Source organism: Chiloscyllium plagiosum, unplaced genomic scaffold, assembly GCF_037043375.1.
Source record: "Chiloscyllium plagiosum isolate Xiang-an unplaced genomic scaffold, Cpla_swu_hap1 HiC_scaffold_20, whole genome shotgun sequence".
Lineage (NCBI taxonomy): Eukaryota > Metazoa > Chordata > Chondrichthyes > Orectolobiformes > Hemiscylliidae > Chiloscyllium > Chiloscyllium plagiosum.
This window is the reverse complement of record NW_028270158.1, coordinates 16,651,640-16,666,274: the sequence shown is the minus strand read 5'-3', so window position 1 is coordinate 16,666,274 and position 14,635 is coordinate 16,651,640. Positions and strand designations below refer to the sequence as shown.

General features: G+C 41.8%; 1 long non-coding RNA gene across 1 annotated transcript in view; it reads right to left on the bottom strand.

Annotated features, from left to right (window-relative positions):
• The window catches only part of LOC148146576 (uncharacterized), a 62,045-nt gene extending 48,611 nt beyond the window's left edge, over positions 1 to 13,434 (bottom strand). The window contains exon 1 of the long non-coding RNA XR_015760534.1: positions 13,213 to 13,434. This is a non-coding gene — a long non-coding RNA (uncharacterized LOC148146576). The remainder of the gene's footprint in view (positions 1 to 13,212) is intronic.
• Positions 13,435 to 14,635: the final 1,201 nt, after the last annotated feature.

The window sequence follows — 14,635 nt, the reverse complement described above, 5'->3', positions numbered from 1 at the left end:
GTCGTGGGGGTGGGGGTCGTGGGAGAGGGGGGTTGGGGGTGTGGAGAGAGGGGTGCGGGGGGTGTGGAGAGATGGGTGCGGTAGGTGTGGAGAGAGGGGTGCGGGGAGTGTGGAGAGAGGGATGGGGGGGTGTGGAGAGAGGGGTGCGGGGGGTGTGGAGAGAGAGGGGGGGTGTGGAAAGAGAGGGGGGGTGTGGAAAGAGGTGGGGGTGTGGAGAGAGGTGGGTGTGGAGAGAGGGGGGTGTGGAGAGAGGGGGGTGTGGAGTGAGGGGGGTGTGGAGAGAGGGGGGTGTGGAGAGAGGGGGGTGTGGAGAGAGGGGGGTGTGGAGAGGGGGGGTGTGGAGAGAGGGGGGTGTGGAGAGAGGGGGGGAGGGTTGGAGAGAAGGGGGGGAGAGAAGGGGGGAAGAGAAGGGGGGAGAGAAGGGGGTAGAGAAGGGGGGGAGAGAAGGGGGGAGAGAAGGGGGGGAGAGAAGGGGGGGAGAGAAGGGGGGAGAGAGAGGGAGAGAAAAGAGAAAGGCGTGGAGGGGGAGAGAGAAGAGGGGTGAAAAAGAGGGGAGAGAGAGAAGGGGGTGAGAGAGAAGAGGGTGAGAGAGAAGAGGGTGAGAGAGAAGAGGGTGAGAGAGAAGGGGGTGAGAGAGAATGGGGTGAGAGAGAAGGGGCTGAGAGAGAAGGGGGTGAGAGAGAAGGGGGTGAGAGAGAAGGGGGTGAGAGAGAAGGGAGTAGGGAGAGAAGGGTGTGGGGAGAGAAGGGTGTGGGGAGAGAAGGGTGTGGGGAGAGAAGGGTGTGGGGAGAGAAGGGTGTGGGGAGAGAAGGGGGTGGGGAGAGAAAGGGTGGGGAGAGAAGGGGGTGGGGAGAGAAAGGGGTGGGGGAGGGAGGGAGGAGGGGCTGGGAGGAGGGGCTGGGAGGGGGGTGGAGAGGGGGGTGGACAGAGGGTGGGGTGGACAGAGGGTGGGGTGGAGAGAGGGTGTGTGGAGAAGTTTAAGTCTATGGGGTGAATTTATATTTGCAGAATTATATTTGCAGATACATTCAATTTTGTTCAAAAAATGCACAATCTGCAGGCAGTCAATCCATGTAGTATTTTGTAAATTCCACCTTGGAAATAGAACCAGTCTAACTCAAGATTAGGATACACACAGACTCTGACCTCACATATTTAATGCATTGTCTGCGTTGAGATGTCACCTTTTGTTATAAAACCTTAAGTTATCTCCAGAAGGTGACTTAAAATTAGTTCTGGGATTTACATATTAATTAAACGAAATCTGCAATCCATTCCAAAAGATGAAAGACTTAACAATTCAGATTTGTTCAATGTATCACTGTATGACACTGTAATCTTTTGCTATAAAATCTGTGTCTTATGATCTTATACGCCACAACCATCTGATGAAAGAACTGTGCTCTGAAACCTAGTACTTCCAAATAAAACTGTTGGATTATAACCTGGTGTTGTGTGATTTTTAACTGTGTCACCCCAGTCCAACACCAGCTCCTCTACATCACAATCTCCAACAAAGGATCTAACCAACATTCCTTGACATTCGATAGCTTCAGCATCACTGAAACCTCCAAGATCAAATTTTACAGGGGATCACTCATGATTGACCTGAAAATTAACTAAAGCAGTCACAAATAATATTGTTATGAGAGCAGGTCATGATCTGTGACAAGCAACTTACCTGCCAACTCCTCAAAGCTTTACATAAGTCAGGTTGACCAGTGTTCCAGAAACACCCAAGGAGCTTGACACCATCCAGGCCAAATAACACAATTTGTTAGGCATTTCATTCAACTTCTTGCCCATTCATTCCTCCACTATCAGTGCACATGGCTGCAGTATATACCAGTACAAAGCTGTATTCCAGCAAGTCACCAAGGCTTTTTTTTTGACAGCACTTTACAAATCTAAAAGCCTAGAAGGACAAGGGCAGTAAGCATAACGTGATCTCAAAGTCATACACCATCCCAGTCTGGAATGTTATTTCCTTCACTGTCACTGAGTTGAAATACAAACCATCCTTTCTAACAGCAATGCTGTCATACCTACACCAAACTGATAGGAATGGTTTCATTACCTTGTGAAAGACATGCAGAGAAAGGAAACAAATATTGGTTTTAATACCCACACCCTTCAACAATTTAGAAAACAGGAGTCCCACCTTGTTGAGGTTAAAATAAATTGTACTAAGAGCTTTTGCATGCTTAATAGTCCCCTGCCTAATTTTAGCAAGTGCTTTATCGAGGGTCCGAACTTCCAATATTAATAATAGATATTATGATGATTGGAAACTGAGTTTGGCTGCACAATTTAAATATGCTTCCTGACTTTCTGTTATCAATCAGAAGAGGGAGGAGAGTCAAAGTTGAGGCCAATGTGTCCTTGTCAGTGAACAGGTATCAAGGGAACATCAACTTCAATTAGCATTAAAAGCATGAAGATGAAAGATTGAGTTTTACTGTTATGTATTGTCTAACAACTGATTCATAATACCATTGACAAAAAACTGTTGTTTATTGATGTCATGAGGGGAAGACTGTGGACCTTTGCAGTGGAGACTGTAAGGAAAAGAACAATTGTGTACATTGTGAAGACCACACATTTGATTCAGAGGCACTCCCATTCAATTAATCTTGTTTTGATTGACATTTAATGAAAATGCAGCACATCCACACATGGGAAATGCTACTAGAACCCAAACTGAGAATTGTGAACAAGCAATTGCTGCATCAGTGCTGCTAGGTTACACCGTAAACAGCTCCTTCCATCACTTTGCTGAAGATTGAAAGAAAACTAATGAGTGTTAGTTTAGACAAGATTGCTTCTTGAGAACAATTTTCCACATTGTCAGGTAGATGCCAGTATTGTAACTGTAATCCAATAGCTTGGCTACAGGCCTGGCTAGTTCTGGAGCATAAAGTCTTCAATACTATTGCCAGGACATTGTCAAGGTCAACAGCCTTGCTGGAAATGTTTTACTTGTCTATGAGGAGAAATGTATCAGAATGCATTTTTTTGTAAATGGCCTCAAAATAATTCATTTTGCTTCTATTTTCTTTCCTACCACACTGCTGAAGTCATTTCTAAGGTGGGAAAATGATCTGCATAGGCTTTGTGTCACACTGTAAACATCCGCTTCAACATGTGCAACACAAACTTGAATTGACACTCTGCAATTGCCCCTCACTGCCTGTGTGGAAATATGTGTGGGACAGACCATAGGCATTTTCAAGAATCAGAACATCAAAATGTAGGAAACTGCACAAATTGTGTGCCCTGCTACTTCAATGTGGAAATGTTGAAGCATAAAACACAACACTTCCAATACAGCACTCATCAGTAGACTACTCTGACTTAGTTAAAAATCACACAACACTAGGTCATAGTCCAACAGGTTTATGTGGAAGCAGTAGCTTTCAGAGTGCTGCTCCTTCATCAGGTGGACAACTTTGTACACCCCAGTCCAACACCGGCTCCTCCAAATCATGACTTTGACTTAGCACCATGTGAACTGCAAAGCTGCAGAAAGAAAAACATAGCTTTCCATCCTCTTTCCACACCTGCAAATGACAACAAATACGTAGACTACTCACTTCAAAAGGGAATTGTATATACATTTGGTAAGAAAAAAAATGTCATGTTATGAGGAAAGGGAGGAGCAGTATGCAACTAATATGATGGTTGTTTCCACAGCCAGCATAGGTATGCCCTTCTTCAATATTGCATCATTTTATGATTCGAGCATCAAATTTGAATAGTCAAATATTATCCAAAACAATGCATAAATAATTATATGGCTGAAATATAATTGAAGATATATAAATGACACCATAATTCTTGACAAAATAAATCTCTGCCACCCTTGCATCATTCCCTTCAAACTATTCTTTCTAATAGCTATCAGACCATTTTCTGTTTTGTCAGTACTTTTGGTTTTATTGTTTATGGCTGTGGTCCCGTGTCTGGAAACTGTGGACATGTTTCCTGTCAGCAGTTAACAGGAATTTTTTTTAAAACAGTGTGTTAAGGCCCTGTGTTGTTGGATAGAAATGACTCTCCGCTCATCAGCAAAGAGAGGGTTGACAGATCCTGAGCATTTTACGTTCTGACGGTTTCTGAGATGCTGCTGTTTTCATTCTGTGTGACTCTCTGTAGTAAACTGACAGCTGAGAGGAGTGGTGTGATGTTCAGAGAATGATATTGGAAGGGTTCTGCCAGCATTACTGCTGGTTTACAGAAAAATAAGCTGCACAAATATTGTATGTATGCGATACTATTCGAAGGAACTAATGACAATTGAGCTTCTAAATCAGACACACGAGCTCCCGTTAGGGAACTATAGTCATTTTGTGGCCTTTGAATGGCACATTTAATGGGGAAAAATGGAATAATTTTAAAAGCCTGGAAGTAGGACATTGAGTCTTCAAACTACCTTTGATGTGACCATAAAATATTAATAAGTTATTAAACAGTATCTGGTATGTGGTAGAGAGTACTTTTTAATAACCTCTCTTAACACTTATGCTTTTCATATTCAGAACCCTTGACACCATACTCTCTTCACACAATAGTTAGGACTGTTTATGCATATGGAATTGGGAAAAACAGATATTTTGGATTGAAGACCAAACAAAAAATAAAAGGTGTGCTATTTTCTCTCACCTGTAAAGGTCTTTAATTGCTATAAAGGTCTTTTTTCCACATATGAGAGATTCCATACACACCTCATTTTTCAACTGAGAACTCCAGAATGCAGTTGCATTGTCCACCAACATAAACAGGACTTAGCTATCAAATAGACATATGCATGTTTAAACATTCAAGCCACATTAGAGTCAAAGAGTCATAGAGATGTACAGATCTTTCGGTCCAACCCGTCCATGCCGACCAGATATCCCAACCCAATCTACTCCCACCTGCCAGCACCCGGCTCATATCCCTCCAAACCCTTCCTATTCATATACCCATTCAAATCCCTCTTAAATGTTGCAATTGTACCAGCCTCCACCACATCCTCTAGCAGCTCATTCCATACACGTACCATCCTCTGCGTGAAAAAGTTGCCTCTTAGGTCTCTTTTATATCTTTCCCCTCTCACCCTAAACCTATGCCCTCTAGTTCTGGACTCCCTGACCCCAAGGAAAAGAATTTGTCTATTTATCCTATCCAGCCCCTCATAATTTTGTAAATCCCTATAAGGTCACCCCTCAGCCTCCGACGCTGCAGGGAAAACAGCCCCAGCCTGTTCAGCCTCTCCCTGTAGCTCAGATCCTCCAACACTGGCAACATCCTTGTAAATCTTTTCTGAACCCTTTCAAGTTTCACAACATCTTTCCGATAGGAAGGAGACCAGAATTGCACACAATATTCCAACAGTGGCCTAACCAATGTCCTGTACAGCCGCAACATGACCTCCCGACTCCTGTACTCAATACCCTGACCAATAAAGAAAAGCATACCAAATGCCTTCTTCACTAGCCTATCTACCTGCGACTCCACTTTCAAGGAGCTATGAACCTGCACTCCAAGGTCTCTTTGTTCAGCAACACTCCCTACGACCTTACCATGAAGTATATAAGTCCTGCTAAGATTTGCTTTCCCAAAATGCAGCACCTCGCATTTATCTGAATTAAACTCCATCTGCCACTTCTCAGCCCATTGGCCTATCTGGTCCAGATCCTGTTGTAATCTGAGGTAACCCTCTTCACTGTACACTACACCTCCAATTTTGGTGCCATCTGCAAACTTACTAGCTGTACCTCTTATGCTCACATCCAAATCATTTATGTAAATGACAAAAAGTAGAGGACCCAGCACCGATCCTTGTGGCACTCCACTGGTCACAGGCCTCCAGTCTGAAAAACAACCCTCCACCACCACCCTCTGTCTTCTACCTTTGAGCCAGTTCTGTATCCAAATGGCTAGTTCTCCCTGTATTCCATGAGATCTAACCTTGCTAATCAGTCTCCCATGGGGAACCTTGTCGAAGAATTGAGATAACAAGAATCCAGAGAAAGTATATTCCTGTCAGGGTGAAAGGGAAGGCTGGTAGGTATAGGGAATGCTGGATGACTAAAGAAATTGAGGGTTTGGTTAAGAAAAAGAAGGAAGCAAATGGCAAGGTATAGACAGGATAGATTGAGTGAATCCTTAGAAGAGTATAAAGAAAGTAGGACTGTACTTAAGAGGGAAATCAGAAGGGCAAAACGGGGACATGAGATAGCTTTGGCAAATAGAATTAAGGAGAATCCAAAGGGTTTTTACAAATATATTAAGGACGAAAGGGTAACTAGGGAGAGATTGAGCCCCCCAAAAATCAGCAAGGCGGCCTTTGTGCGGAGCCACAGAAAATGGGGGAGATACTAAATGAATATTTTGCATCAGTATTTACTGTGGAAAAGGATATGGAAGATATAGATGGTGACATCTTGCAAAATGTCCAGATTACAGAGGAGGAAGTGCTGAATGTCTCGAAACGGTTAAAGGTGGATAAATCCCCAGGACCTGATCAGGTATACCCGAGAACTCTGTGGGAAGATAGAGAATTGATTGCTGGGCCTCTTGCTGAGATACTTGTATGATCGATAGTCACAGGTGAGGTGCCGGAAGCTTGGAGATTGGCAAATGTGGTGCCACTGTATAAGAAAGCCAGGGAAATATAGACCAATGAGCCTGACCTCAGTGGTGGGCAAGTTGTTGGAAGGAATCCTGAGGGACAGGATGTACATGTATTTGGAAAGGCAAGGACTGATTCGGGATAGTCAACATGGCTTTGTGCGTGGGAAATCATGTCTCACAAACTTGATTGAGTTTGTTGAAGAAGTAACAAAGAAGATTGATGAGGGCACAGTGGTAGATGTAAATAACACACCTTTCTGCTTTTTCTCTGCTGGCCACAGAAACCTCTGTCTAGACCTCTGACTCCCCTAACACAATTGATCTCTTGGAAGCCAACATACCCCTCGTTGCATTAGAGCCAGTCTCAATACCAGAAACTTGGCTGTTCGTGCTACATTCCCCTGAGAATCCATCACCCCCTACATTTTCCAAAACAGCATACCTGTTTGAAATGGTATATCCACAAAAGATTCCTGCACTAGCTGCTTACCTCTCTTACCCTTCCTGGAGTTAACCCATCTATGTGACTGTATCTGAGACTTTCCCCCCTTCCTATAACTGCCATCCATAACATACTGTTGCGAATTCCTCAACGCTTCTTATCTGTCTCTCCAACCGATCCACTCGATCTGATAAGATTCGCATCCAACAGCATTTATGGCAGATATAATCCGCAGTAACCCTTAAACTCTCTTTAAACTCCCATATCTGACAAGAAGTACATATCACTGCAAAGGCCATTTTTGCTCCTTCACAATATACAGACCCAGAAAATCACACCGTCTTATTCCTCTACAAACACTTGCCCCAGGTTAAATGAATAGCTATGGCTTATATTTTAAGTTTAATCAAGAGACTTATCTCCAAAAACATATAATCAAGAAAGAATCCACTATACTCACTACTGCAGCCTTTCTCTCGGACACTCTTAAAACAACAATTAACTTATCTGATTCTGTGCTGTGAACTTCGCCCAAGAGTTCCTCCAAGATTAGTTGTGATTACAGCACATAAAAGTGCAAAACTTCCTTTCATCAGTGCTGGAGGCACTGCACTCTAACTCTGAAATTCACTATAATCGACCTAAATGCTTAACTATGGCTAACACGTGCTGTAAATCAGTCAGTATGTTTCTAATATAAATTATAGACCTGATTGCCCCTCCTCCCCACACAAATAAATAATAAGTTGGGAAATGATAGAGAAGTCATGTCATTCTACTTGAGATTTTGAAGGCAGCTTGGAACAGCTGAGGCCATTCTGATCATGAAGGCATCTTCATTGCTTCATCTTCATGACATCATCTACTGAACCAGCTGAATACACTTTGGCCAGTTTAACGTGCAAATGGATGATACAATGACGCTGACATTCAGAAAGGATCCTATCCTATTGAGAAGTTGACACTGCTTTGTCTTAAACATAGATAATACAGGGGGTCACTTACATAAATGGGCATGGGGAGGAGATGGCCCCACACTGTTAATCCAGAAACCATCTTAATGGGGCAGCATGGTGGTTCAGTGGTTAGCACTGCTGCCTCACATCGCTAGGGTCCTGGGTATGATTCCACTCTTGAGCAACTGTCTGTGTGGAGTTTGCACATTCTCCCAGTGTCTGCATGGGTTTCCTCTGAGTGCTCTGGTATCCTCCCACAATCCAGGTTAGGTGGATTGGCTTTGCTAAAATGTCCATCATGTCCAGGGACAAGGAGAATAAATGGGATATGTGGGGGTATAGTGATAAATAGGGGGTGAGTCTGGATGAGAGACTCTTCGAAGGGTTTGTGTGGACTGGGGCCAAATGGCCTGCTTCCACATTGTAGGGGTTCTATGATCTATGCCCTAGGGACCCAGGTTCAAATCCTGCCACAGCAGATGATGGAATTTGAATTCAATAAACATCTGGAATAGTTGGGGAAAACCCATCTGGTTTATTGACACTCTTTAGGGAAGGAAACTCGTCTGGCCTATATGTGACTCCAAATCCACAGCAATGTGGTTGATTCTTAACTGGCCTCTGGGCAACTAAGGATGGGAAATAAATACTGGGCTTTTATGCAACATTTCGATGGTTCCACGTGATCGGAACCAGTTGCATGTCATTACTTTCAGTGAGGAAGACAATTATGAAAAAAAATTTGATTTTACTCTTTTATCTACCTGGCTCAAGATGGCCTTGTCAATGTAACATTTCATCCTCCTTTATGATAATTCTAAGAAAGTATGTTCTCAATCGTGGAGAGATGTGAGAAGCAGCCTGTCATGCTTATAAATATGAACAGTATGCAGACAGATTAGAAACACTGAAATTGTAATATTCCCATTAATGGAATTAAGACCTAGTGTAAAATCTATTGAAAAAATTCAATGTAAATTAACTTGGCATAAACAACTACTAGACATCAGAAGTAGATTACACTATGAAAGGAAGTGACAATATAGTTTTGCCTTCAGAAGATAACTTACTTTGGAGTTACACATTACAAGAAATATAATTTTATTATACCCATATTGAATAACTTGTATGTACTACTGGCCTGGGGCTTGAGGAGTACTGATTTTAGCATCTTACCGATAGCCTTGTAAGCTACAGTGTTACTAAAACAGACTACATGTGCAGTAATTTAGTGTTGGAAAATCTTAAGAATAACAAAATTGGGATTATGCATGTTAGACATAAGGACCAGCAACAGTAGTGGAACCACCCATGCGATAATTCTGGCATCATTACATAATCATTATTTGTCTCTTATGTTTTCAGATGAATCCTGTGAGATTTTGGAAAAGATATGTATTTATCCTGTTACTGAGAGAAGATTAGGAAATTATGGTTCTAGACTTATGTCCCCAGAAGATTTCAGCTGAAACGTTAAACGTAATCATAGCCCACAAACAAACAGTCCATGTTCATATTGTAAATGGATTATCAAATACATCGTACAGGATAACTATATCTGGGTTGGTAGAATAAAAGAAGAATTATTTTCATAAATTGCATCATCACTCAAAAAAAGAAAGAACTGTATTTGTATTGAAGAACTAAGCACATTTTTTAAATTACAATTTAGATCGCAAAATTATGTTTTAAATTGAAATGTTAGTTTTCATGTGGTTATGTTGAAAATGGCTGGTTGTTCACTATTGTGCAGAATATCAGAAATTGATTCTCACCTCTCTTCGGGAGATATTTGTCTACAATCCTGATAAATTTCATCAGCAAACATATTACAGTTTCATCATTCTTCTACCATCTGCACACTGTTCCTATTTAGCAGTGAAATTACGATAAGGCCGATCTTTAAGATACAGACTACTGGCAGTTACAAAGTGCTCGTCTTCATCAGTTTTATACGTTCTTTTAACATAGGCAGAACAGTAATGCAGTGTATAAACAGAAACTAAATTGGAAACCAATTCACATACCACCATTTGTATAAGGCTTTAAATTGAAAAGCACTTCCATAAAAATATCAATACAATGTAGACAATCAGAAAGGATGTAAAGCAGCAAAAAGAAAAATTCCTTGATCATATGCATATTTACAAAGTTAATTTTACATTAATTAGAAAATAATTAATGTGCAAGTGGAGATAAATGTTGAATACTTAAAGAAAATCATTAACAAAGGTGATGAACTGTCACTATCAGCTTATCCAGCCCACCAGAAATTGCTGTGGTTCTGTTTGCCGAGCTGGAAGTTTTTGTTGCAAACGTTTCGTCCCCTGTCTAGGTGACATCCTCAGTGTTTGGGAGCCTCCTGTGAAGCGCTTCTGTGGTGTTTCCTCCGGCATTTATAGTGGCCTGTCCGTGCCGCTTCCGGTTGTCAGTTTCAGCTGTCCGCTGTAGTGGCCGGTATATTGGGTCCAGGTCTATGTGTTTGTTGATGGAGTTTGTGGATGAGTGCCAAGCTTCTAGGAATTCCCTGGCTGTTCTTTGTTTCGCTTGCCCTATAATGGTAGTGTTGTCCCAGTCAAATTCATGTTGCTTGTCATCTGCGTGTGTGGCTACTACGACAAGCAACATGAATTTGACTGGGACAACACTACCATTATAGGGCAAGCGAAACAAAGAACAGCCAGGGAATTCCTAGAAGCTTGGCACTCATCCACAAACTCCATCAACAAACACATAGACCTGGACCCAATATACCGGCCACTACAGCGGACAGCTGAAACTGACAACCGGAAGCGGCAGGGACAGGCCACTATAAATGCCGGAGGAAACACCACAGAAGCGCTTCACAGGAGGCTCCCAAACACTGAGGATGTCACCTAGACAGGGGACAAAACGTTTGCAACAAAAACTTCCAGCTCGGCGAACAGAACCACAGCAACAAGCACCCGAGCTACAAATCTTCTCACAAACTTTGACCACCAGAAATTAATTGGCATTTCAAATTTAGACAGTGCAGAGGGTGGAAAGTCCCCAACTTGGGTTATAACTAGTATGCAGTTAGTGCAGCATTACTGCACCCTATGTACAATCACTTTTAAAATTCAGAATATAGGAAATGTTTGTTTCTCTCTTTTATCACCTACTTACGTTACTACACTTGAAAGTACTTCATGACCAGTAAAGTGATTTGAGCCACCCAGTGTCATGGAAAGTGCTATATAAATGCAAGTCTTTTTGTTTCTTTCCCTAAAGACATTCATAGTGTGCTGAAGTTTGTATATGCAGGTACCACTCACGTTCCACCACCTCTCCCAAGTGGTCATTCTGTATTGGTAACTTTGACTGCCGGCTAGCAGGTTATTCAGCCTGCTGTGTGCACATAAGTTAAGGTTGCCAAACATCCTAGATTACCTAGGACTCTGAAGGATGCGTCCCAGACATGCTGTTGACCAAGTTTTACATTTCATGTCACAGTAGCGTCCAACCCACACCCACTATTTGATACCCCTGGCTATGAACACAAAGAGCCAGAATTCCAGAATAAAGTGTCATTGATGCAGGAACTCAGGATACAGGTTTCAAAAGTCAACAGGGCTCAGGTCAGGATGGCTTGAGAATTGACTTGGGTTTCTGTCGGGTGCTCCGGTTTCTTCTCTCAGTCCAATGAACTGCAGATTAGATGGACTGACCATGCAAAATTGTCCCTTAGTGTCCAGGGATGTGCAGGCTAGGTGGATGAGCTGTGATTAATGTGGGCTTAGGGGAATAGATTGGGAGAGTGGTTCTGGTTGGATTCTCTTTGGAGGGTCAATGGCTGAATGGCCTCTATTTACACAGTAGAGACCTAATGAATTGATCTGAGAGGCAAGAGGATTGAATGATGGGAGAGATGTTGGGTATGGGATGGGGGACAATCACTATGCCTGAGCATGGGGAGTACTTCAGCAAAATTGCTGCTAAACTGAACTTATGACTTTGTGCTTTGCGAGGAGTATCAAAAACACTGAGCTCATTCCCCTTTGTACAATATCTGTTTTGTTCTAGAGGGTCTGTACTGAAAATATTAAGTACAGAATGACTGAGACTTCCAATTCAAAGTCAAAACATTTGCACTAATATTAAATCCATGAAGGTAGGTAGACAAACATTTGAGAAATAACATGATCAGACATGATATAATCATTTCTTACAGTTTGAACATTAGATGATCTAATCTTAAGTAATGCCTCAAGCCACAGATGCCAACTCTTTTCTAGGTTCAGGTCAGGATAGAAAATCTCTTTACCCTAGGAAGGTTTAGCCTAATTATAGCATCTCTACTGTCAGAAGAATGCAATTAGATAGCTCAGGACAGATTGAGAATGAAGTATCTTTCTGGATTATCTAACTCATGACATATGGAAATAATGTTAAATTATTCTTAGCTCATTGAAAAGATGAAACATGAAAAACTACCTTTGCAGCATGTAAGTGTATTTTCGTTTAACTCTTCAAATGCTTTTGCCTCCTCTGATCCACCTGCATATCATCCGTGCATCAATCTGTATGAACTCGGATTGCCTTATCCAACTCTCAGTTTACATTTGAGTAATTTTCTGGTTTACCTTTACCAAGGTGTTATGAACATCAATTACAAGTTCATTAGATAAATGCACCAATCCACAAAAGTAGCCAAGCGATTGTAACGTATTGAATCAAAATGTCAAAGTGATGCTGTAAAGTTATTTTAGCTATAATATTAAAATTTAAATAAAAACCAAAAGAACTGCGGATACTGTAAATCAGAAACACAAACAGAAGTTGCTGGAAAACTTCAGCAGGTCTGGCAACATCTGTGAAGAGAAATCAAAGTTAATGTTTTGGGTCCGGTGACCCTTACTCAGAACTGATGGTAACTAGGAAAATGTTGGTTTATAATCCTTCCTCCCGCAACAGTGATAGGGTTCCTTTTGTTCATACCTACCATCCCACCAGCATTCACATCCAAAAGATCATCAGACGCATATTCCCCTCCCCTCCCCTGCCTTGTCTGCCATCCACAGTGACCATTCCCTTTGGGACACCCTGGTCCAGTTTTCCTTCACTCCCAACAGCTCCGACCCCCAACAGCCTCACAACACCTTTCCCTGCAACCGTCAAAGGGTAACACCTGCCCATTTACTCCTCCCTCCTCAGTATCCAAGAGTCCAAACATACCTTCCAGATGAAGCAGCACTTTACCTGCACTTCTCACAATCTAGTCTGTTGTATTCGCTCTCACAACGTGGTTTCTTCTACATTGGGGAAATGAATCAAAGACTGGGTGATCGCTTCACAGAACATCTATGTTCCTGTTGCTTGCCACTTTAACACACCATCCTGTTGTCTGGCCAACATCTCTACCTCAGACTTGCTGCAGTACTCCAGTGAAGCTCGGCACAAGCTGGAAGAACAACATCTCATTTTCAGCTTAGAGACTCAATATTGAGTTCAATAAATTTCAGGGCCTGAACTCTCTCATGTCCTAGTCCTTCGCATACACAGCAGGCCTTGTTATCACATAGTCTGCTATTACACACCACCTATTGTTAGCCATTAACAGTTATTCACCCTCCCAGCCAGATCATTATCAATTTCTTTGTCCATAGCAATCTTCGCTCTCTCTTTGGGCTCTATTCCTACCTATTGTTTATTCCTTATCCTCTATTGTCATCCTATCTTCTGCAAAAAAACAATCTCCTAGCTACCATCAGTTCTGAGGAAGGGTCACTGGACCTGAAATGTTAACTTTGATTTCTATTCACAGATTCTGAGCCTTTCCAGCAGCTTCTGTTTTCATTAAAATTTAAATGCTGCACTCATTTAGAGCCCATAGGGTTAAATTATGAGTTTAGATACATTTTTCTTTTATTGTTTGAGCTTAGAAGGTAGATTCATTATCTAATTAAGGTATGAAAATGATAAAATGACCTAACAGAATAAAGAGAAACTATTTTATCTCAAGACAAAATCCAGAATAAAGGTGACCATATTAAAGTTAGATCTTCGAGGAGAAAGTGAGGGCTGCAGATGCTGGAGATCAGAGCTGAAAATGTGTTGCTGGAAAAGCGCAGCAGGTCAGGCAGCATCCAAGGAACAGCAGAATCGACGTTTCGGGCATAAGCCCTTCTAAAATTAGATCTTGGCAATTTGGAGTGAAATCAGGGTTTCTTTTTCACAGAAGAAATCTAGAACTCTATTCTTAAAATACTGCGGGAACTGTGCCATTTCAAATTTAAGAGAGATTTATAAAGATTTTATTTTGCTTTGCCAAGGTGGGTTAATGAAGGCAAATTACAAATCAGCCATGACTTCTCTGAATGAGGAAAATCAGCCTGGATGGGTTAAATTGCTTAATCATTCGTATGTCCCTCCATTTGCTAGCGTAGTACGTAGAGATACATTATCCTGTTCCAAACATTTAATATATAATCTGATGATAGGCCTGGAACGTTCAATGAGCAGAAGTTTGCTCCCTTTCTGTTTTTCATAACATTGCTGACAATTGGTGGTATGTAACGATGGCTTACAATAGATCAGACATTTAAAGCTGTGATACAGACGTACAGAAGATGACAGTAAATAAACTATGTTTTGCTTC